Raw genomic sequence first — 20,643 nt, 5'->3', positions numbered from 1 at the left:
ATGCTGATTTAGCCTTTACTGCTTACGGGCCAGGACCGGCTTTTTTCCCCCCCTTCTACCTGGAATTATAAAGGTGCTTCCATACTCCTTGAGCAAGGAAGGACTTTTGAAAATAGTTAGAAAAGAAAGTTGCAACAAAATCGGGTAAGCTCAGCTCATTAATCTGCATTAAGCGTGCTTGCACGGGGGTTTGCGTGTACAGATACTCCAAAGTGACTGGTGAGAGACGATAGCGCGGCCAAAGCCAAGAGGTTCTGTCAGTTGTCAACACAAGTATGTAAGTAGTCTTCAGATTGCATTGAAGGCATCCAGAGTTGTAACACGGGGTCCTTCTCGTGCTCCCAGCCGAGAGGCACCTTCCTTGCCCGACAAAGGGGGTTTAGCTAGCGTGTACTTCTGCTGCCTTTTCTTTCCTGGTACCCGCGCACACACTGGACGAAAAATGCAAGGAAACCCATTTGGGTAACGCCAGCCTAGCTAAATAAGCTTGCCCTTGCCCTTGCCCTTGCCCTTCCTCTTCACTTTCCCCATCCCCTTCCCTTCCCTTCCCTCCCAATGAGTCGAATAACAATGAGGCTGATTTGATTGTATTTTTCGCACTCCGTTTCAGAGCAGATGCTGACAAGCAGGCAGACGGTGTGCACGTGGAGCCAGGAGCAGGCTGAGGCAAGGCTCACTTGAGCTTGAAAACACCTCACTTGAAGCCTGGCAAAGGGAAGGGAGAGCTACAGAATGCCGCAAATCCCCTACGTCATGTGGAGAGCCGCATGCATGATTATTATGGTTAATAAAAGATGAACCTTTGCCAGAAACAGGAAAGCAGGTGAGTGACTGACGCACGAGGAAGGCGCTCTGGAAACCAAATGGAAAAGTCTTAAGAATGTGATTTTTCTCTCTTTTTTCTTGGGGATGAGTTCTTTCACGTGGATTTTTATTTTGGCATCTGAGAAAAACCAAGCCCAAAACGTTCCCACACCTAGTTTATAACTACTGTTTTCTCTTGTGTTTCTAAATTCTTTTCTTGTTTCAGCCTGTGAGAAGAGAGGACTGTCCCCAGTGTGACGTATCACGGAGGATGAGAAACTGAAAGAATATGGCAGCAGGAATAGCGGCTGAGCAGTCCCCGTTTCCTGAAGAGCGTGAATTTGAAGAATGAGGATCGGGACCGATCACCCACAAAAGACGAGGAGGAGGAGGTGCGTGGTATTTTCAAAAGTATTCCACTTCTGGATGCCAGTGCTGCTTTGTGGCATGCAAAACTGGCTCCGCTGTCCTTGGGCAGCGATGGGCAAGAGAGGCAGAGAGAGGCAGGGCACGAGCGGTGCCTCGGAGGCGCAGGAGCAGCAGGCAGGGACCGAGCGGAAAGGGCCCAGAGGAGCCCTGACAAGGGGCTGTGCTTAGTGCTAGAGAGGACAAGAAGCAACCCCGGGGGCCACCCTGGGCCCGCCCTGGGAGCCTGGAAATCTTCCTCCCCCCAGCTGCGGGGCACGAGGGCCACCTTCGTGGAGCAGGAGCAGCAGGCACCTGGCCAAAATGGCTCAAAGCAGCCCCGGCAAGTGCCCGTGCTCAATGCTGCGGAGGAAGGCAAAAACCCCCGGAGACACTTGCTAGCCTGCCGTGGGGAAAGAAAAGCCTTCCTCCCCGCAGCTGCAGGGCACGAAAGGCCATCTTGGTGGTGCGTGAGCAGCAGGCAGTAACGCAGCCAAAAGGGATGAGAGGAGCCCTGACAAGTGGTCATGCTCAGTGCTGCAGAGGAAGGCAAAAAACCCCCGGGGAGCAGTGCCAATGTGCCCCGGGGGAAAATTCCTTCCTGACCCCAGCGCTGGCGATCGGCTATTCCCTGAGCGCGTGAGCAAGACCTGCCTCCTCGTCCCACAGCCTGGTCACGCCTCCCAGGAGCTGCCCAAGCCCTCTTCTCCCTCACCCTGGAGCCACCTCAGGAGCTCCCGAGAGTGGCCAAATGTCCGCGGCCTGAGCGACCTCGGGGTCAAGAATCCTTCCCAGGCCTGGCAGGACACCAGTGGCTGCTCCAAAGCACTGGGAGCCCTTGCAACATCTCTGCCTCCCATTTCTTGCAGCTGCTGCCCCTGGCTCTGCAGGGGATGAGGACAGAGGGCTGTGCACTGCTCCTCAAGTGCTGCTGCAGAAGGCATTGCCTTGGTCTTGCCAGCGGGCTCGGTGGTTGTTGTCATCTCCTGAGGAGCTGGCGTCGGTTCCCTGAGGGCTGAAGCAGGATTTCCATCCATCCATCCAAAGGGCTTTGAAGGTGGCCCCGCCGGGAGCTGAGCTTGCAGCGGAGAAGCTCCAGCAGACTCGTCCAGCCTCTGGTCTTCTTCCCTGCAAGTAATTCCCCCGGCTCCTCAAGGACTTCCTCTGGGACGTCTTGGGCTGCGCCCAGGCCACCTATGGCAGCGGGACGCGGGACGATGCTCCCTTTTATCCTGCCCCGGGGCATTGTGACTGGTGCTTTGCCGGGTGGTGGCCCTGTGACATGGAGGTGACAGGGCCCCCCATGCACAGCCCCACCCGCCGCCCAGCATCCTCGGGAGGAAGGCCTTTGGGGTGCTGGCCCCCAGGCAGTCCCTGTGCCCAGGAGGCCCAGGGAGCTGTCCCTGCCCTTGGTGGCCGTGCTCTGGGCACAGTTGAAACCACCTAGGAATGGCGGTGGGATGAAATTCCTGATGAGGTTCTTCAGATAGAAAGGAACTTTTCTCTCCCCTCTCCCCTCTCCCTCTCCTCTTCAATAACTAAAAGAAACGCTGACAAACAATCCTCTGGCACACGCATGGTCATTCATGGGTCTGCAAAACCGGTGCAATGAGTGGAGAAAGCTGCCAGCCTATGCCAATTCAGTGAAAGAATGTCAAGCTTTTGATGCCAGCTCCATGTGAAGCGGCAGGCCCTCGCACGTGGGGCAGACGGGGATGGGATGGCTGAGCAGGCAGAGGGAGGCTAGAGATGAATTCCCTTGCCAGGATGCCCCCTGTCCAGAGGGCTGTTAGGAAAAAGCCTTGGGGAAATTAGTTGCATTTCTTGCCGATGCAATCAGAGTGAGGTCATGAGAAACCAAGGGCTAAATGTTAAAAGAGCTTCCCCCCACCCTTCCCTCCTTCCCGGGCTGCAGGGGAATCCGGCGCCTGGAGCACCTCCTCCCCCTCCTTCTTGAACTGACCTTGGCGTCTGCAGAGTTGCTGCTCTCGCGTATTCTCACGCCTCTCTCCGGCTGCAGTCGCTGTTGCGCAGAACCATTTTCCCCTTCTGGAAGATGTTACCCCAGAGGCGTTACCAGCATCGCTGCTTGGCTCGGCCTTGGCCAGCGGCGGGTCCGTCTTGGAGCCGGCTGGCCTTGGCTCTATGGGACATGAGGGAAGCTTCTAGCAGCTTGTCACAGAAGCCACCCCTAGAGCCCCCCCGCTCCCAAACCCTTGCCACGCAAACCCAAGACACCCTGTTTTATTCCTCCCATTGGGATGAAGCTTTTTTCTCACCCGTCTCACGAGCTAGAGACGCGATGCCGCTCGCGTGCGCACTGGCCAAGAAGAGTGGCAGGTGAATGCTCTCCTCCTCCTTCTTTGCCCACTGCGAGGCAGGAAGCAGGTAGGAGAGATGAGCCCGTGGCTTGTGTCCTGGCAAAGGGAGTAGGGCTGCAAGCTGGGGGCAATGAAGCCCTCTCTCCTTTTTTGTCTAGAAGGGCTTTGCTGTTCTGAATCCCCAGAGTAGCAGTAGTGAAGTGCGTGTGGGAGATGGGCAGAGGATGATTTTCCCGGTGGTATTGGGTGAGGAAAAGAATGTGAGTGTTGTGGCAGAGCCCCATGCAGAGCCAGCCCCGCGCCTTCTCTTCTGCCAGCCGCGCAGCGGCAGTTCCCTGGGCCTGCCCGTGTGTGCCCCGGCCCCTCGGCATCTCGAAGGCGCTGGGCTGGGCCCGCACCGCCGGTGTCGGTGCCTCTCCTGTGCTGGGGAGAGCAGACCGGGACACGGGAGCGCGCGTGCAGCCTCCAAAGTGCCGAATGAGAGAGGAGAGCCTTTTGTGTGGTTAAACGGGGTTTTTTATTGGGTTGTATTGGGTTTTTAATTGGGTTTGATTGGGTTTTTATTGGCTTTTGACTTGTTTCTTGGCCAATGTTGCTGTCTCCGCCATCTGGACTGTTTGCGGGGATGGGGCATCTAGCTGCTTTGATGGTCTGTTGCTGTTGTCTGCGCAGTGCCAGGGCGGGTGTGGCTTCATCTTCACCCCCCCGTTGGGTAGCTGAGGCGAGAGCTAGCTGAGGACAGCCACCCGCCACTGGCTTTCTCATCCTCAGACTGCCCAAATGCCACCTCCAGGCCCCAATAGCCTCGGAGGTGCACCAGGGGAGTCCAACAGGCTCTGGTGGTGTCCGGTGGTCTCCGAGGGTCTCCGATGGTCTCCCGCGGTGTCCGGTGGTCTCCGGGGGTCTCCAGCGGTGTCCGGTGGTCTCCGAGGGTCTCCGGCGGTGTCCAGCGTTGTCCGTCGGTGTCCGTCAGTCTGCGATGGTCTGCGTCGGTCTCCGGTGGGCCTGAAGGACTCCTCCTGGTGCTATGGCGCTGCCGGGCAGAGGATGGCAGCCCCTCTCCTCGCCTCTTGGCCAGGGCTGAGGGCAGAGGAGATGCCCCCGTTGCTGAGGGGCGTGGGTGGGGGGTGGGAAAGCAGGGCTCATGTGGGGCTTGACGGCCGGGTGATGTTCCCGCTGAGCCTGGCGGCTGTCGGCGTGGCTGGTGCCGTGAGGGCTAGCGTCGGCTGCGGGGGTGGCGCCGCTTGTTGGGAGCTGGGTGCCTGGAGGGTCCCCGCGAGGCCGTGGCGGTCTTGCGGCGCTTTGGGCACCATGGTGCTGGAGGCAGCCCGGCCATGGTGGTGTAGTGCCCCATCAGGCCTGCGGAGGGTGGGTCCACCTCCATTGGCTCGTCCTCTGCAGGTGGATCCACCTCCATGGGCTCCTCCTCGGCATTGCGTGGCGGGTCGACCTCCATGGGCTCGACTCGCCTGCCAGAGGTGCTGCTGCTCCCGTCAGCCCGTTGGCGTTTTTTGGGCTGTGGAGGCATCCCGAGTGGCTCCAATGAGCTCTTGTGTCTCGTCCCACTCAATGTGGGCTTGTCCGGGTCCTCCTCTCCCAAGCAGGCTTGGTGTCAGAGTGGCTAGGTGCTCCGGGAGCTGTGGGCCAGCCGCAGGGGTGCCTGCTTGTGCAACGGAAGGCTGGTGACGTCACCAACGGCCACTGCTGTGGGGGGGACGGTGGCCCCTGAGGCCCTGAAGGCCGCGTTGCGGGGGGCCATTTTGGTCGTCGGAGAGAAGGGCTGTCCCTGGGGCAGCGGGCCTTCTCCCCATCTCCCCTTGTGTGGCCTGGGCTCCAGCCCCCTCCTCGTGCCGGGCCTGGGGTCCCCTGAAGGGGCCAGTGGCCACGGTGTCCCAGGAGGGTCGGGGAGGCCGCATCGCCCTGCAAGCGCCGGGCTCCCTGCAAGTGGCATCGTCCCCGCAGCCGCCAGTAGCAGAGAGGGGCAGAGGGGAGGAGAGGGCCTGGCGTCGTGCGGGCTGTGATCTGTGGCTGCCCGTGGTTGCAAGGAGGCAAAGGAAGCTGGGTGTGAAGGCGTTCCTGGTGACGGCTTGCTGTGCCTGCGCTGCCGTGGTGAGAGCAGATGCCACCGTGCCCCTTGCGCCCGTGCCGTGCCGGCCCTCTGCTTTCCTGGCTTGCGTAGCTGCAGAAGGCAATAGCGCCTTTGAAACTGTGCACTGGTGTCCTGGGGGAAGGCGTCGTCTCTCCGCTCTTCAATAGTTTCCTTTCTCCCTTTGGCTCGTGCTTTTTGGTCACGGCCTCTGTGCAGAGCACCTCTTTAGGGGATTGTTTGCTTTTCTTTGGGTTAGATTTTGACAAGCTTTTAGGGAGAGAGAGAGAGAGATGGTGCAGGTGGGGAGGAGGTGCTGACGAGCAGCGTCATTTTCCTGTGATGAAAACCATTCTGGATTATTGCAGGTGTTACTTGGCTGCCTTCTTGCTTTCCTTTTTTCCCTTTTCCCTTCTCCCTTTTTTTTCCCTTCTCCCTTTTATCTTTCCTTTTCCCTTTCCTTTCTTTTCCCTCTTTCCCTCTTTCCCTTACCTTTTCTTTTCTTCCTATGGCCAGATCCTGGGTTTCTGTCTCATCCCAAGTGCCTTGCAGTCCCACCACACAGAAGACACATCAAACCTCTCCCTCTGATTCCTCTTCCCACCTCCCCACACCGGTCACACACCTCTGTCTTCCGCTGCGTCTGGGTCACCAGGCCCTGTGGCAATGCTGATTTAGCCTTTACTGCTTACGGGCCAGGACCGGCTTTTTTCCCCCCCTTCTACCTGGAATTATAAAGGTGCTTCCATACTCCTTGAGCAAGGAAGGACTTTTGAAAATAGTTAGAAAAGAAAGTTGCAACAAAATCGGGTAAGCTCAGCTCATTAATCTGCATTAAGCGTGCTTGCACGGGGGTTTGCGTGTACAGATACTCCAAAGTGACTGGTGAGAGACGATAGCGCGGCCAAAGCCAAGAGGTTCTGTCAGTTGTCAACACAAGTATGTAAGTAGTCTTCAGATTGCATTGAAGGCATCCAGAGTTGTAACACGGGGTCCTTCTCGTGCTCCCAGCCGAGAGGCACCTTCCTTGCCCGACAAAGGGGGTTTAGCTAGCGTGTACTTCTGCTGCCTTTTCTTTCCTGGTACCCGCGCACACACTGGACGAAAAATGCAAGGAAACCCATTTGGGTAACGCCAGCCTAGCTAAATAAGCTTGCCCTTGCCCTTGCCCTTGCCCTTCCTCTTCACTTTCCCCATCCCCTTCCCTTCCCTTCCCTCCCAATGAGTCGAATAACAATGAGGCTGATTTGATTGTATTTTTCGCACTCCGTTTCAGAGCAGATGCTGACAAGCAGGCAGACGGTGTGCACGTGGAGCCAGGAGCAGGCTGAGGCAAGGCTCACTTGAGCTTGAAAACACCTCACTTGAAGCCTGGCAAAGGGAAGGGAGAGCTACAGAATGCCGCAAATCCCCTACGTCATGTGGAGAGCCGCATGCATGATTATTATGGTTAATAAAAGATGAACCTTTGCCAGAAACAGGAAAGCAGGTGAGTGACTGACGCACGAGGAAGGCGCTCTGGAAACCAAATGGAAAAGTCTTAAGAATGTGATTTTTCTCTCTTTTTTCTTGGGGATGAGTTCTTTCACGTGGATTTTTATTTTGGCATCTGAGAAAAACCAAGCCCAAAACGTTCCCACACCTAGTTTATAACTACTGTTTTCTCTTGTGTTTCTAAATTCTTTTCTTGTTTCAGCCTGTGAGAAGAGAGGACTGTCCCCAGTGTGACGTATCACGGAGGATGAGAAACTGAAAGAATATGGCAGCAGGAATAGCGGCTGAGCAGTCCCCGTTTCCTGAAGAGCGTGAATTTGAAGAATGAGGATCGGGACCGATCACCCACAAAAGACGAGGAGGAGGAGGTGCGTGGTATTTTCAAAAGTATTCCACTTCTGGATGCCAGTGCTGCTTTGTGGCATGCAAAACTGGCTCCGCTGTCCTTGGGCAGCGATGGGCAAGAGAGGCAGAGAGAGGCAGGGCACGAGCGGTGCCTCGGAGGCGCAGGAGCAGCAGGCAGGGACCGAGCGGAAAGGGCCCAGAGGAGCCCTGACAAGGGGCTGTGCTTAGTGCTAGAGAGGACAAGAAGCAACCCCGGGGGCCACCCTGGGCCCGCCCTGGGAGCCTGGAAATCTTCCTCCCCCCAGCTGCGGGGCACGAGGGCCACCTTCGTGGAGCAGGAGCAGCAGGCACCTGGCCAAAATGGCTCAAAGCAGCCCCGGCAAGTGCCCGTGCTCAACGCTGCGGAGGAAGGCAAAAACCCCCGGAGACACTTGCTAGCCTGCCGTGGGGAAAGAAAAGCCTTCCTCCCCGCAGCTGCAGGGCACGAGAGGCCATCTTGGTGGTGCGTGAGCAGCAGGCAGTAACGCAGCCAAAAGGGATGAGAGGAGCCCTGACAAGTGGTCATGCTCAGTGCTGCAGAGGAAGGCAAAAAACCCCCGGGGAGCAGTGCCAATGTGCCCCGGGGGAAAATTCCTTCCTGACCCCAGCGCTGGCGATCGGCTATTCCCTGAGCGCGTGAGCAAGACCTGCCTCCTCGTCCCACAGCCTGGTCACGCCTCCCAGGAGCTGCCCAAGCCCTCTTCTCCCTCACCCTGGAGCCACCTCAGGAGCTCCCGAGAGTGGCCAAATGTCCGCGGCCTGAGCGACCTCGGGGTCAAGAATCCTTCCCAGGCCTGGCAGGACACCAGTGGCTGCTCCAAAGCACTGGGAGCCCTTGCAACATCTCTGCCTCCCATTTCTTGCAGCTGCTGCCCCTGGCTCTGCAGGGGATGAGGACAGAGGGCTGTGCACTGCTCCTCAAGTGCTGCTGCAGAAGGCATTGCCTTGGTCTTGCCAGCGGGCTCGGTGGTTGTTGTCATCTCCTGAGGAGCTGGCGTCGGTTCCCTGAGGGCTGAAGCAGGATTTCCATCCATCCATCCAAAGGGCTTTGAAGGTGGCCCCGCCGGGAGCTGAGCTTGCAGCGGAGAAGCTCCAGCAGACTCGTCCAGCCTCTGGTCTTCTTCCCTGCAAGTAATTCCCCCGGCTCCTCAAGGACTTCCTCTGGGACGTCTTGGGCTGCGCCCAGGCCACCTATGGCAGCGGGACGCGGGACGATGCTCCCTTTTATCCTGCCCCGGGGCATTGTGACTGGTGCTTTGCCGGGTGGTGGCCCTGTGACATGGAGGTGACAGGGCCCCCCATGCACAGCCCCACCCGCCGCCCAGCATCCTCGGGAGGAAGGCCTTTGGGGTGCTGGCCCCCAGGCAGTCCCTGTGCCCAGGAGGCCCAGGGAGCTGTCCCTGCCCTTGGTGGCCGTGCTCTGGGCACAGTTGAAACCACCTAGGAATGGCGGTGGGATGAAATTCCTGATGAGGTTCTTCAGATAGAAAGGAACTTTTCTCTCCCCTCTCCCCTCTCCCTCTCCTCTTCAATAACTAAAAGAAACGCTGACAAACAATCCTCTGGCACACGCATGGTCATTCATGGGTCTGCAAAACCGGTGCAATGAGTGGAGAAAGCTGCCAGCCTATGCCAATTCAGTGAAAGAATGTCAAGCTTTTGATGCCAGCTCCATGTGAAGCGGCAGGCCCTCGCACGTGGGGCAGATGGGGATGGGATGGCTGAGCAGGCAGAGGGAGGCTAGAGATGAATTCCCTTGCCAGGATGCCCCCTGTCCAGAGGGCTGTTAGGAAAAAGCCTTGGGGAAATTAGTTGCATTTCTTGCCGATGCAATCAGAGTGAGGTCATGAGAAACCAAGGGCTAAATGTTAAAAGAGCTTCCCCCCACCCTTCCCTCCTTCCCGGGCTGCAGGGGAATCCGGCGCCTGGAGCACCTCCTCCCCCTCCTTCTTGAACTGACCTTGGCGTCTGCAGAGTTGCTGCTCTCGCGTATTCTCACGCCTCTCTCCGGCTGCAGTCGCTGTTGCGCAGAACCATTTTCCCCTTCTGGAAGATGTTACCCCAGAGGCGTTACCAGCATCGCTGCTTGGCTCGGCCTTGGCCAGCGGCGGGTCCGTCTTGGAGCCGGCTGGCCTTGGCTCTATGGGACATGAGGGAAGCTTCTAGCAGCTTGTCACAGAAGCCACCCCTAGAGCCCCCCCGCTCCCAAACCCTTGCCACGCAAACCCAAGACACCCTGTTTTATTCCTCCCATTGGGATGAAGCTTTTTTCTCACCCGTCTCACGAGCTAGAGACGCGATGCCGCTCGCGTGCGCACTGGCCAAGAAGAGTGGCAGGTGAATGCTCTCCTCCTCCTTCTTTGCCCACTGCGAGGCAGGAAGCAGGTAGGAGAGATGAGCCCGTGGCTTGTGTCCTGGCAAAGGGAGTAGGGCTGCAAGCTGGGGGCAATGAAGCCCTCTCTCCTTTTTTGTCTAGAAGGGCTTTGCTGTTCTGAATCCCCAGAGTAGCAGTAGTGAAGTGCGTGTGGGAGATGGGCAGAGGATGATTTTCCCGGTGGTATTGGGTGAGGAAAAGAATGTGAGTGTTGTGGCAGAGCCCCATGCAGAGCCAGCCCCGCGCCTTCTCTTCTGCCAGCCGCGCAGCGGCAGTTCCCTGGGCCTGCCCGTGTGTGCCCCGGCCCCTCGGCATCTCGAAGGCGCTGGGCTGGGCCCGCACCGCCGGTGTCGGTGCCTCTCCTGTGCTGGGGAGAGCAGACCGGGACACGGGAGCGCGCGTGCAGCCTCCAAAGTGCCGAATGAGAGAGGAGAGCCTTTTGTGTGGTTAAACGGGGTTTTTTATTGGGTTGTATTGGGTTTTTAATTGGGTTTGATTGGGTTTTTATTGGCTTTTGACTTGTTTCTTGGCCAATGTTGCTGTCTCCGCCATCTGGACTGTTTGCGGGGATGGGGCATCTAGCTGCTTTGATGGTCTGTTGCTGTTGTCTGCGCAGTGCCAGGGCGGGTGTGGCTTCATCTTCACCCCCCCGTTGGGTAGCTGAGGTGAGAGCTAGCTGAGGACAGCCACCCGCCACTGGCTTTCTCATCCTCAGACTGCCCAAATGCCACCTCCAGGCCCCAATAGCCTCGGAGGCGCTCCAGGGGAGTCCAACAGGCTCTGGCGGTGTCCGGTGGTCTCCGAGGGTCTCCGGTGGTCTCCAGCGGTGTCCGGTGGTCTCCGGGGGTCTCCAGCGGTGTCCGGTGGTCTCCGAGGGTCTCCGATGGTCTCCCGCGGTGTCCGGTGGTCTCCGGGGGTCTCCAGCGGTGTCCGGTGGTCTCCGAGGGTCTCCGGCGGTGTCCAGCGTTGTCCGTCGGTGTCCGTCAGTCTGCGATGGTCTGCGTCGGTCTCCGGTGGGCCTGAAGGACTCCTCCTGGTGCTATGGCGCTGCCGGGCAGAGGATGGCAGCCCCTCTCCTCGCCTCTTGGCCAGGGCTGAGGGCAGAGGAGATGCCCCCGTTGCTGAGGGGCGTGGGTGGGGGGTGGGAAAGCAGGGCTCATGTGGGGCTTGACGGCCGGGTGATGTTCCCGCTGAGCCTGGCGGCTGTCGGCGTGGCTGGTGCCGTGAGGGCTAGCGTCGGCTGCGGGGGTGGCGCCGCTTGTTGGGAGCTGGGTGCCTGGAGGGTCCCCGCGAGGCCGTGGCGGTCTTGCGGCGCTTTGGGCACCATGGTGCTGGAGGCAGCCCGGCCATGGTGGTGTAGTGCCCCATCAGGCCTGCGGAGGGTGGGTCCACCTCCATTGGCTCGTCCTCTGCAGGTGGATCCACCTCCATGGGCTCCTCCTCGGCATTGCGTGGCGGGTCGACCTCCATGGGCTCGACTCGCCTGCCAGAGGTGCTGCTGCTCCCGTCAGCCCGTTGGCGTTTTTTGGGCTGTGGAGGCATCCCGAGTGGCTCCAATGAGCTCTTGTGTCTCGTCCCACTCAATGTGGGCTTGTCCGGGTCCTCCTCTCCCAAGCAGGCTTGGTGTCAGAGTGGCTAGGTGCTCCGGGAGCTGTGGGCCAGCCGCAGGGGTGCCTGCTTGTGCAACGGAAGGCTGGTGACGTCACCAACGGCCACTGCTGTGGGGGGGACGGTGGCCCCTGAGGCCCTGAAGGCCGCGTTGCGGGGGGCCATTTTGGTCGTCGGAGAGAAGGGCTGTCCCTGGGGCAGCGGGCCTTCTCCCCATCTCCCCTTGTGTGGCCTGGGCTCCAGCCCCCTCCTCGTGCCGGGCCTGGGGTCCCCTGAAGGGGCCAGTGGCCACGGTGTCCCAGGAGGGTCGGGGAGGCCGCATCGCCCTGCAAGCGCCGGGCTCCCTGCAAGTGGCATCGTCCCCGCAGCCGCCAGTAGCAGAGAGGGGCAGAGGGGAGGAGAGGGCCTGGCGTCGTGCGGGCTGTGATCTGTGGCTGCCCGTGGTTGCAAGGAGGCAAAGGAAGCTGGGTGTGAAGGCGTTCCTGGTGATGGCTTGCTGTGCCTGCGCTGCCGTGGTGAGAGCAGATGCCACCGTGCCCCTTGCGCCCGTGCCGTGCCGGTCCTCTGCTTTCCTGGCTTGCGTAGCTGCAGAAGGCAATAGCGCCTTTGAAACTGTGCACTGGTGTCCTGGGGGAAGGCGTCGTCTCTCCGCTCTTCAATAGTTTCCTTTCTCCCTTTGGCTCGTGCTTTTTGGTCACGGCCTCTGTGCAGAGCACCTCTTTAGGGGATTGTTTGCTTTTCTTTGGGTTAGATTTTGACAAGCTTTTAGGGAGAGAGAGAGAGAGATGGTGCAGGTGGGGAGGAGGTGCTGACGAGCAGCGTCATTTTCCTGTGATGAAAACCATTCTGGATTATTGCAGGTGTTACTTGGCTGCCTTCTTGCTTTCCTTTTTTCCCTTTTCCCTTCTCCCTTTTTTTTCCCTTCTCCCTTTTATCTTTCCTTTTCCCTTTCCTTTCTTTTCCCTCTTTCCCTCTTTCCCTTACCTTTTCTTTTCTTCCTATGGCCAGATCCTGGGTTTCTGTCCCATCCCAAGTGCCTTGCAGTCCCACCACACAGAAGACACATCAAACCTCTCCCTCTGATTCCTCTTCCCACCTCCCCACACCGGTCACACACCTCTGTCTTCCGCTGCGTCTGGGTCACCAGGCCCTGTGGCAATGCTGATTTAGCCTTTACTGCTTACGGGCCAGGACCGGCTTTTTTCCCCCCCTTCTACCTGGAATTATAAAGGTGCTTCCATACTCCTTGAGCAAGGAAGGACTTTTGAAAATAGTTAGAAAAGAAAGTTGCAACAAAATCGGGTAAGCTCAGCTCATTAATCTGCATTAAGCGTGCTTGCACGGGGGTTTGCGTGTACAGATACTCCAAAGTGACTGGTGAGAGACGATAGCGCGGCCAAAGCCAAGAGGTTCTGTCAGTTGTCAACACAAGTATGTAAGTAGTCTTCAGATTGCATTGAAGGCATCCAGAGTTGTAACACGGGGTCCTTCTCGTGCTCCCAGCCGAGAGGCACCTTCCTTGCCCGACAAAGGGGGTTTAGCTAGCATGTACTTCTGCTGCCTTTTCTTTCCTGGTACCCGCGCACACACTGGACGAAAAATGCAAGGAAACCCATTTGGGTAACGCCAGCCTAGCTAAATAAGCTTGCCCTTGCCCTTGCCCTTGCCCTTCCTCTTCACTTTCCCCATCCCCTTCCCTTCCCTTCCCTCCCAATGAGTCGAATAACAATGAGGCTGATTTGATTGTATTTTTCGCACTCCGTTTCAGAGCAGATGCTGACAAGCAGGCAGACGGTGTGCACGTGGAGCCAGGAGCAGGCTGAGGCAAGGCTCACTTGAGCTTGAAAACACCTCACTTGAAGCCTGGCAAAGGGAAGGGAGAGCTACAGAATGCCGCAAATCCCCTACGTCATGTGGAGAGCCGCATGCATGATTATTATGGTTAATAAAAGATGAACCTTTGCCAGAAACAGGAAAGCAGGTGAGTGACTGACGCACGAGGAAGGCGCTCTGGAAACCAAATGGAAAAGTCTTAAGAATGTGATTTTTCTCTCTTTTTTCTTGGGGATGAGTTCTTTCACGTGGATTTTTATTTTGGCATCTGAGAAAAACCAAGCCCAAAACGTTCCCACACCTAGTTTATAACTACTGTTTTCTCTTGTGTTTCTAAATTCTTTTCTTGTTTCAGCCTGTGAGAAGAGAGGACTGTCCCCAGTGTGACGTATCACGGAGGATGAGAAACTGAAAGAATATGGCAGCAGGAATAGCGGCTGAGCAGTCCCCGTTTCCTGAAGAGCGTGAATTTGAAGAATGAGGATCGGGACCGATCACCCACAAAAGACGAGGAGGAGGAGGTGCGTGGTATTTTCAAAAGTATTCCACTTCTGGATGCCAGTGCTGCTTTGTGGCATGCAAAACTGGCTCCGCTGTCCTTGGGCAGCGATGGGCAAGAGAGGCAGAGAGAGGCAGGGCACGAGCGGTGCCTCGGAGGCGCAGGAGCAGCAGGCAGGGACCGAGCGGAAAGGGCCCAGAGGAGCCCTGACAAGGGGCTGTGCTTAGTGCTAGAGAGGACAAGAAGCAACCCCGGGGGCCACCCTGGGCCCGCCCTGGGAGCCTGGAAATCTTCCTCCCCCCAGCTGCGGGGCACGAGGGCCACCTTCGTGGAGCAGGAGCAGCAGGCACCTGGCCAAAATGGCTCAAAGCAGCCCCGGCAAGTGCCCGTGCTCAACGCTGCGGAGGAAGGCAAAAACCCCCGGAGACACTTGCTAGCCTGCCGTGGGGAAAGAAAAGCCTTCCTCCCCGCAGCTGCAGGGCACGAAAGGCCATCTTGGTGGTGCGTGAGCAGCAGGCAGTAACGCAGCCAAAAGGGATGAGAGGAGCCCTGACAAGTGGTCATGCTCAGTGCTGCAGAGGAAGGCAAAAAACCCCCGGGGAGCAGTGCCAATGTGCCCCGGGGGAAAATTCCTTCCTGACCCCAGCGCTGGCGATCGGCTATTCCCTGAGCGCGTGAGCAAGACCTGCCTCCTCGTCCCACAGCCTGGTCACGCCTCCCAGGAGCTGCCCAAGCCCTCTTCTCCCTCACCCTGGAGCCACCTCAGGAGCTCCCGAGAGTGGCCAAATGTCCGCGGCCTGAGCGACCTCGGGGTCAAGAATCCTTCCCAGGCCTGGCAGGACACCAGTGGCTGCTCCAAAGCACTGGGAGCCCTTGCAACATCTCTGCCTCCCATTTCTTGCAGCTGCTGCCCCTGGCCTTGCAGGGGATGAGGACAGAGGGCTGTGCAGTGCTCCTCAAGTGCTGCTGCAGAAGGCATTGCCTTGGTCTTGCCAGCGGGCTCGGTGGTTGTTGTCATCTCCTGAGGAGCTGGCGTCGGTTCCCTGAGGGCTGAAGCAGGATTTCCATCCATCCATCCAAAGGGCTTTGAAGGTGGCCCCGCCGGGAGCTGAGCTTGCAGCGGAGAAGCTCCAGCAGACTCGTCCAGCCTCTGGTCTTCTTCCCTGCAAGTAATTCCCCCGGCTCCTCAAGGACTTCCTCTGGGACGTCTTGGGCTGCGCCCAGGCCACCTATGGCAGCGGGACGCGGGACGATGCTCCCTTTTATCCTGCCCCGGGGCATTGTGACTGGTGCTTTGCCGGGTGGTGGCCCTGTGACATGGAGGTGACAGGGCCCCCCATGCACAGCCCCACCCGCCGCCCAGCATCCTCGGGAGGAAGGCCTTTGGGGTGCTGGCCCCCAGGCAGTCCCTGTGCCCAGGAGGCCCAGGGAGCTGTCCCTGCCCTTGGTGGCCGTGCTCTGGGCACAGTTGAAACCACCTAGGAATGGCGGTGGGATGAAATTCCTGATGAGGTTCTTCAGATAGAAAGGAACTTTTCTCTCCCCTCTCCCCTCTCCCTCTCCTCTTCAATAACTAAAAGAAACGCTGACAAACAATCCTCTGGCACACGCATGGTCATTCATGGGTCTGCAAAACCGGTGCAATGAGTGGAGAAAGCTGCCAGCCTATGCCAATTCAGTGAAAGAATGTCAAGCTTTTGATGCCAGCTCCATGTGAAGCGGCAGGCCCTCGCACGTGGGGCAGATGGGGATGGGATGGCTGAGCAGGCAGAGGGAGGCTAGAGATGAATTCCCTTGCCAGGATGCCCCCTGTCCAGAGGGCTGTTAGGAAAAAGCCTTGGGGAAATTAGTTGCATTTCTTGCCGATGCAATCAGAGTGAGGTCATGAGAAACCAAGGGCTAAATGTTAAAAGAGCTTCCCCCCACCCTTCCCTCCTTCCCGGGCTGCAGGGGAATCCGGCGCCTGGAGCACCTCCTCCCCCTCCTTCTTGAACTGACCTTGGCGTCTGCAGAGTTGCTGCTCTCGCGTATTCTCACGCCTCTCTCCGGCTGCAGTCGCTGTTGCGCAGAACCATTTTCCCCTTCTGGAAGATGTTACCCCAGAGGCGTTACCAGCATCGCTGCTTGGCTCGGCCTTGGCCAGCGGCGGGTCCGTCTTGGAGCCGGCTGGCCTTGGCTCTATGGGACATGAGGGAAGCTTCTAGCAGCTTGTCACAGAAGCCACCCCTAGAGCCCCCCCGCTCCCAAACCCTTGCCACGCAAACCCAAGACACCCTGTTTTATTCCTCCCATTGGGATGAAGCTTTTTTCTCACCCGTCTCACGAGCTAGAGACGCGATGCCGCTCGCGTGCGCACTGGCCAAGAAGAGTGGCAGGTGAATGCTCTCCTCCTCCTTCTTTGCCCACTGCGAGGCAGGAAGCAGGTAGGAGAGATGAGCCCGTGGCTTGTGTCCTGGCAAAGGGAGTAGGGCTGCAAGCTGGGGGCAATGAAGCCCTCTCTCCTTTTTTGTCTAGAAGGGCTTTGCTGTTCTGAATCCCCAGAGTAGCAGTAGTGAAGTGCGTGTGGGAGATGGGCAGAGGATGATTTTCCCGGTGGTATTGGGTGAGGAAAAGAATGTGAGTGTTGTGGCAGAGCCCCATGCAGAGCCAGCCCCGCGCCTTCTCTTCTGCCAGCCGCGCAGCGGCAGTTCCCTGGGCCTGCCCGTGTGTGCCCCGGCCCCTCGGCATCTCGAAGGCGCTGGGCTGGGCCCGCACCGCCGGTGTCGGTGCCTCTCCTGTGCTGGGGAGAGCAGACCGGGACACGGGAGCGCGCGTGCAGCCTCCAAAGTGCCGAATGAGAGAGGAGAGCCTTTTGTGTGGTTAAACGGGGTTTTTTATTGGGTTGTATTGGGTTTTTAATTGGGTTTGATTGGGTTTTTATTGGCTTTTGACTTGTTTCTTGGCCAATGTTGCTGTCTCCGCCATCTGGACTGTTTGCGGGGATGGGGCATCTAGCTGCTTTGATGGTCTGTTGCTGTTGTCTGCGCAGTGCCAGGGCGGGTGTGGCTTCATCTTCACCCCCCCGTTGGGTAGCTGAGGTGAGAGCTAGCTGAGGACAGCCACCCGCCACTGGCTTTCTCATCCTCAGACTGCCCAAATGCCACCTCCAGGCCCCAATAGCCTCGGAGGCGCTCCAGGGGAGTCCAACAGGCTCTGGCGGTGTCCGGTGGTCTCCGAGGGTCTCCGGTGGTCTCCAGCGGTGTCCGGTGGTCTCCGGGGGTCTCCAGCGGTGTCCGGTGGTCTCCGAGGGTCTCCGATGGTCTCCCGCGGTGTCCGGTGGTCTCCGGGGGTCTCCAGCGGTGTCCGGTGGTCTCCGAGGGTCTCCGGCGGTGTCCAGCGTTGTCCGTCGGTGTCCGTCAGTCTGCGATGGTCTGCGTCGGTCTCCGGTGGGCCTGAAGGACTCCTCCTGGTGCTATGGCGCTGCCGGGCAGAGGATGGCAGCCCCTCTCCTCGCCTCTTGGCCAGGGCTGAGGGCAGAGGAGATGCCCCCGTTGCTGAGGGGCGTGGGTGGGGGGTGGGAAAGCAGGGCTCATGTGGGGCTTGACGGCCGGGTGATGTTCCCGCTGAGCCTGGCGGCTGTCGGCGTGGCTGGTGCCGTGAGGGCTAGCGTCGGCTGCGGGGGTGGCGCCGCTTGTTGGGAGCTGGGTGCCTGGAGGGTCCCCGCGAGGCCGTGGCGGTCTTGCGGCGCTTTGGGCACCATGGTGCTGGAGGCAGCCCGGCCATGGTGGTGTAGTGCCCCATCAGGCCTGCGGAGGGTGGGTCCACCTCCATTGGCTCGTCCTCTGCAGGTGGATCCACCTCCATGGGCTCCTCCTCGGCATTGCGTGGCGGGTCGACCTCCATGGGCTCGACTCGCCTGCCAGAGGTGCTGCTGCTCCCGTCAGCCCGTTGGCGTTTTTTGGGCTGTGGAGGCATCCCGAGTGGCTCCAATGAGCTCTTGTGTCTCGTCCCACTCAATGTGGGCTTGTCCGGGTCCTCCTCTCCCAAGCAGGCTTGGTGTCAGAGTGGCTAGGTGCTCCGGGAGCTGTGGGCCAGCCGCAGGGGTGCCTGCTTGTGCAACGGAAGGCTGGTGACGTCACCAACGGCCACTGCTGTGGGGGGGACGGTGGCCCCTGAGGCCCTGAAGGCCGCGTTGCGGGGGGCCATTTTGGTCGTCGGAGAGAAGGGCTGTCCCTGGGGCAGCGGGCCTTCTCCCCATCTCCCCTTGTGTGGCCTGGGCTCCAGCCCCCTCCTCGTGCCGCGCCTGGGGTCCCCTGAAGGGGCCAGTGGCCACGGTGTCCCAGGAGGGTCGGGGAGGCCGCATCGCCCTGCAAGCGCCGGGCTCCCTGCAAGTGGCATCGTCCCCGCAGCCGCCAGTAGCAGAGAGGGGCAGAGGGGAGGAGAGGGCCTGGCGTCGTGCGGGCTGTGATCTGTGGCTGCCCGTGGTTGCAAGGAGGCAAAGGAAGCTGGGTGTGAAGGCGTTCCTGGTGATGGCTTGCTGTGCCTGCGCTGCCGTGGTGAGAGCAGATGCCACCGTGCCCCTTGCGCCCGTGCCGTGCCGGTCCTCTGCTTTCCTGGCTTGCGTAGCTGCAGAAGGCAATAGCGCCTTTGAAACTGTGCACTGGTGTCCTGGGGGAAGGCGTCGTCTCTCCGCTCTTCAATAGTTTCCTTTCTCCCTTTGGCTCGTGCTTTTTGGTCACGGCCTCTGTGCAGAGCACCTCTTTAGGGGATTGTTTGCTTTTCTTTGGGTTAGATTTTGACAAGCTTTTAGGGAGAGAGAGAGAGAGATGGTGCAGGTGGGGAGGAGGTGCTGACGAGCAGCGTCATTTTCCTGTGATGAAAACCATTCTGGATTATTGCAGGTGTTACTTGGCTGCCTTCTTGCTTTCCTTTTTTCCCTTTTCCCTTCTCCCTTTTTTTTCCCTTCTCCCTTTTATCTTTCCTTTTCCCTTTCCTTTCTTTTCCCTCTTTCCCTCTTTCCCTTACCTTTTCTTTTCTTCCTATGGCCAGATCCTGGGTTTCTGTCCCATCCCAAGTGCCTTGCAGTCCCACCACACAGAAGACACATCAAACCTCTCCCTCTGATTCCTCTTCCCACCTCCCCACACCGGTCACACACCTCTGTCTTCCGCTGCGTCTGGGTCACCAGGCCCTGTGGCAATGCTGATTTAGCCTTTACTGCTTACGGGCCAGGACCGGCTTTTTTCCCCCCCTTCTACCTGGAATTATAAAGGTGCTTCCATACTCCTTGAGCAAGGAAGGACTTTTGAAAATAGTTAGAAAAGAAAGTTGCAACAAAATCGGGTAAGCTCAGCTCATTAATCTGCATTAAGCGTGCTTGCACGGGGGTTTGCGTGTACAGATACTCCAAAGTGACTGGTGAGAGACGATAGCGCGGCCAAAGCCAAGAGGTTCTGTCAGTTGTCAACACAAGTATGTAAGTAGTCTTCAGATTGCATTGAAGGCATCCAGAGTTGTAACACGGGGTCCTTCTCGTGCTCCCAGCCGAGAGGCACCTTCCTTGCCCGACAAAGGGGGTTTAGCTAGCATGTACTTCTGCTGCCTTTTCTTTCCTGGTACCCGCGCACACACTGGACGAAAAATGCAAGGAAACCCATTTGGGTAACGCCAGCCTAGCTAAATAAGCTTGCCCTTGCCCTTGCCCTTGCCCTTCCTCTTCACTTTCCCCATCCCCTTCCCTTCCCTTCCCTCCCAATGAGTCGAATAACAATGAGGCTGATTTGATTGTATTTTTCGCACTCCGTTTCAGAGCAGATGCTGACAAGCAGGCAGACGGTGTGCACGTGGAGCCAGGAGCAGGCTGAGGCAAGGCTCACTTGAGCTTGAAAACACCTCACTTGAAGCCTGGCAAAGGGAAGGGAGAGCTACAGAATGCCGCAAATCCCCTACGTCATGTGGAGAGCCGCATGCATGATTATTATGGTTAATAAAAGATGAACCTTTGCCAGAAACAGGAAAGCAGGTGAGTGACTGACGCACGAGGAAGGCGCTCTGGAAACCAAATGGAAAAGTCTTAAGAATGTGATTTTTCTCTCTTTTTTCTTGGGGATGAGTTCTTTCACGTGGATTTTTATTTTGGCATCTGAGAAAAACCAAGCCCAAAACGTTCCCACACCTAGTTTATAACTACTGTTTTCTCTTGTGTTTCTAAATTCTTTTCTTGTTTCAGCCTGTGAGAAGAGAGGACTGTCCCCAGTGTGACGTATCACGGAGGATGAGAAACTGAAAGAATATGGCAGCAGGAATAGCGGCTGAGCAGTCCCCGTTTCCTGAAGAGCGTGAATTTGAAGAATGAGGATCGGGACCGATCACCCACAAAAGACGAGGAGGAGGAGGTGCGTGGTATTTTCAAAAGTATTCCACTTCTGGATGCCAGTGCTGCTTTGTGGCATGCAAAACTGGCTCCGCTGTCCTTGGGCAGCGATGGGCAAGAGAGGCAGAGAGAGGCAGGGCACGAGCGGTGCCTCGGAGGCGCAGGAGCAGCAGGCAGGGACCGAGCGGAAAGGGCCCAGAGGAGCCCTGACAAGGGGCTGTGCTTAGTGCTAGAGAGGACAAGAAGCAACCCCGGGGGCCACCCTGGGCCCGCCCTGGGAGCCTGGAAATCTTCCTCCCCCCAGCTGCGGGGCACGAGGGCCACCTTCGTGGAGCAGGAGCAGCAGGCACCTGGCCAAAATGGCTCAAAGCAGCCCCGGCAAGTGCCCGTGCTCAACGCTGCGGAGGAAGGCAAAAACCCCCGGAGACACTTGCTAGCCTGCCGTGGGGAAAGAAAAGCCTTCCTCCCCGCAGCTGCAGGGCA

This window comes from Platalea leucorodia, assembly GCF_965183815.1.
Source record: "Platalea leucorodia genome assembly, chromosome: 1".
In the NCBI taxonomy this organism is placed as follows: domain Eukaryota; kingdom Metazoa; phylum Chordata; class Aves; order Pelecaniformes; family Threskiornithidae; genus Platalea; species Platalea leucorodia.
The sequence above is the reverse complement of the archived record's forward strand: the minus strand, read 5'-3'. Positions refer to the sequence as shown.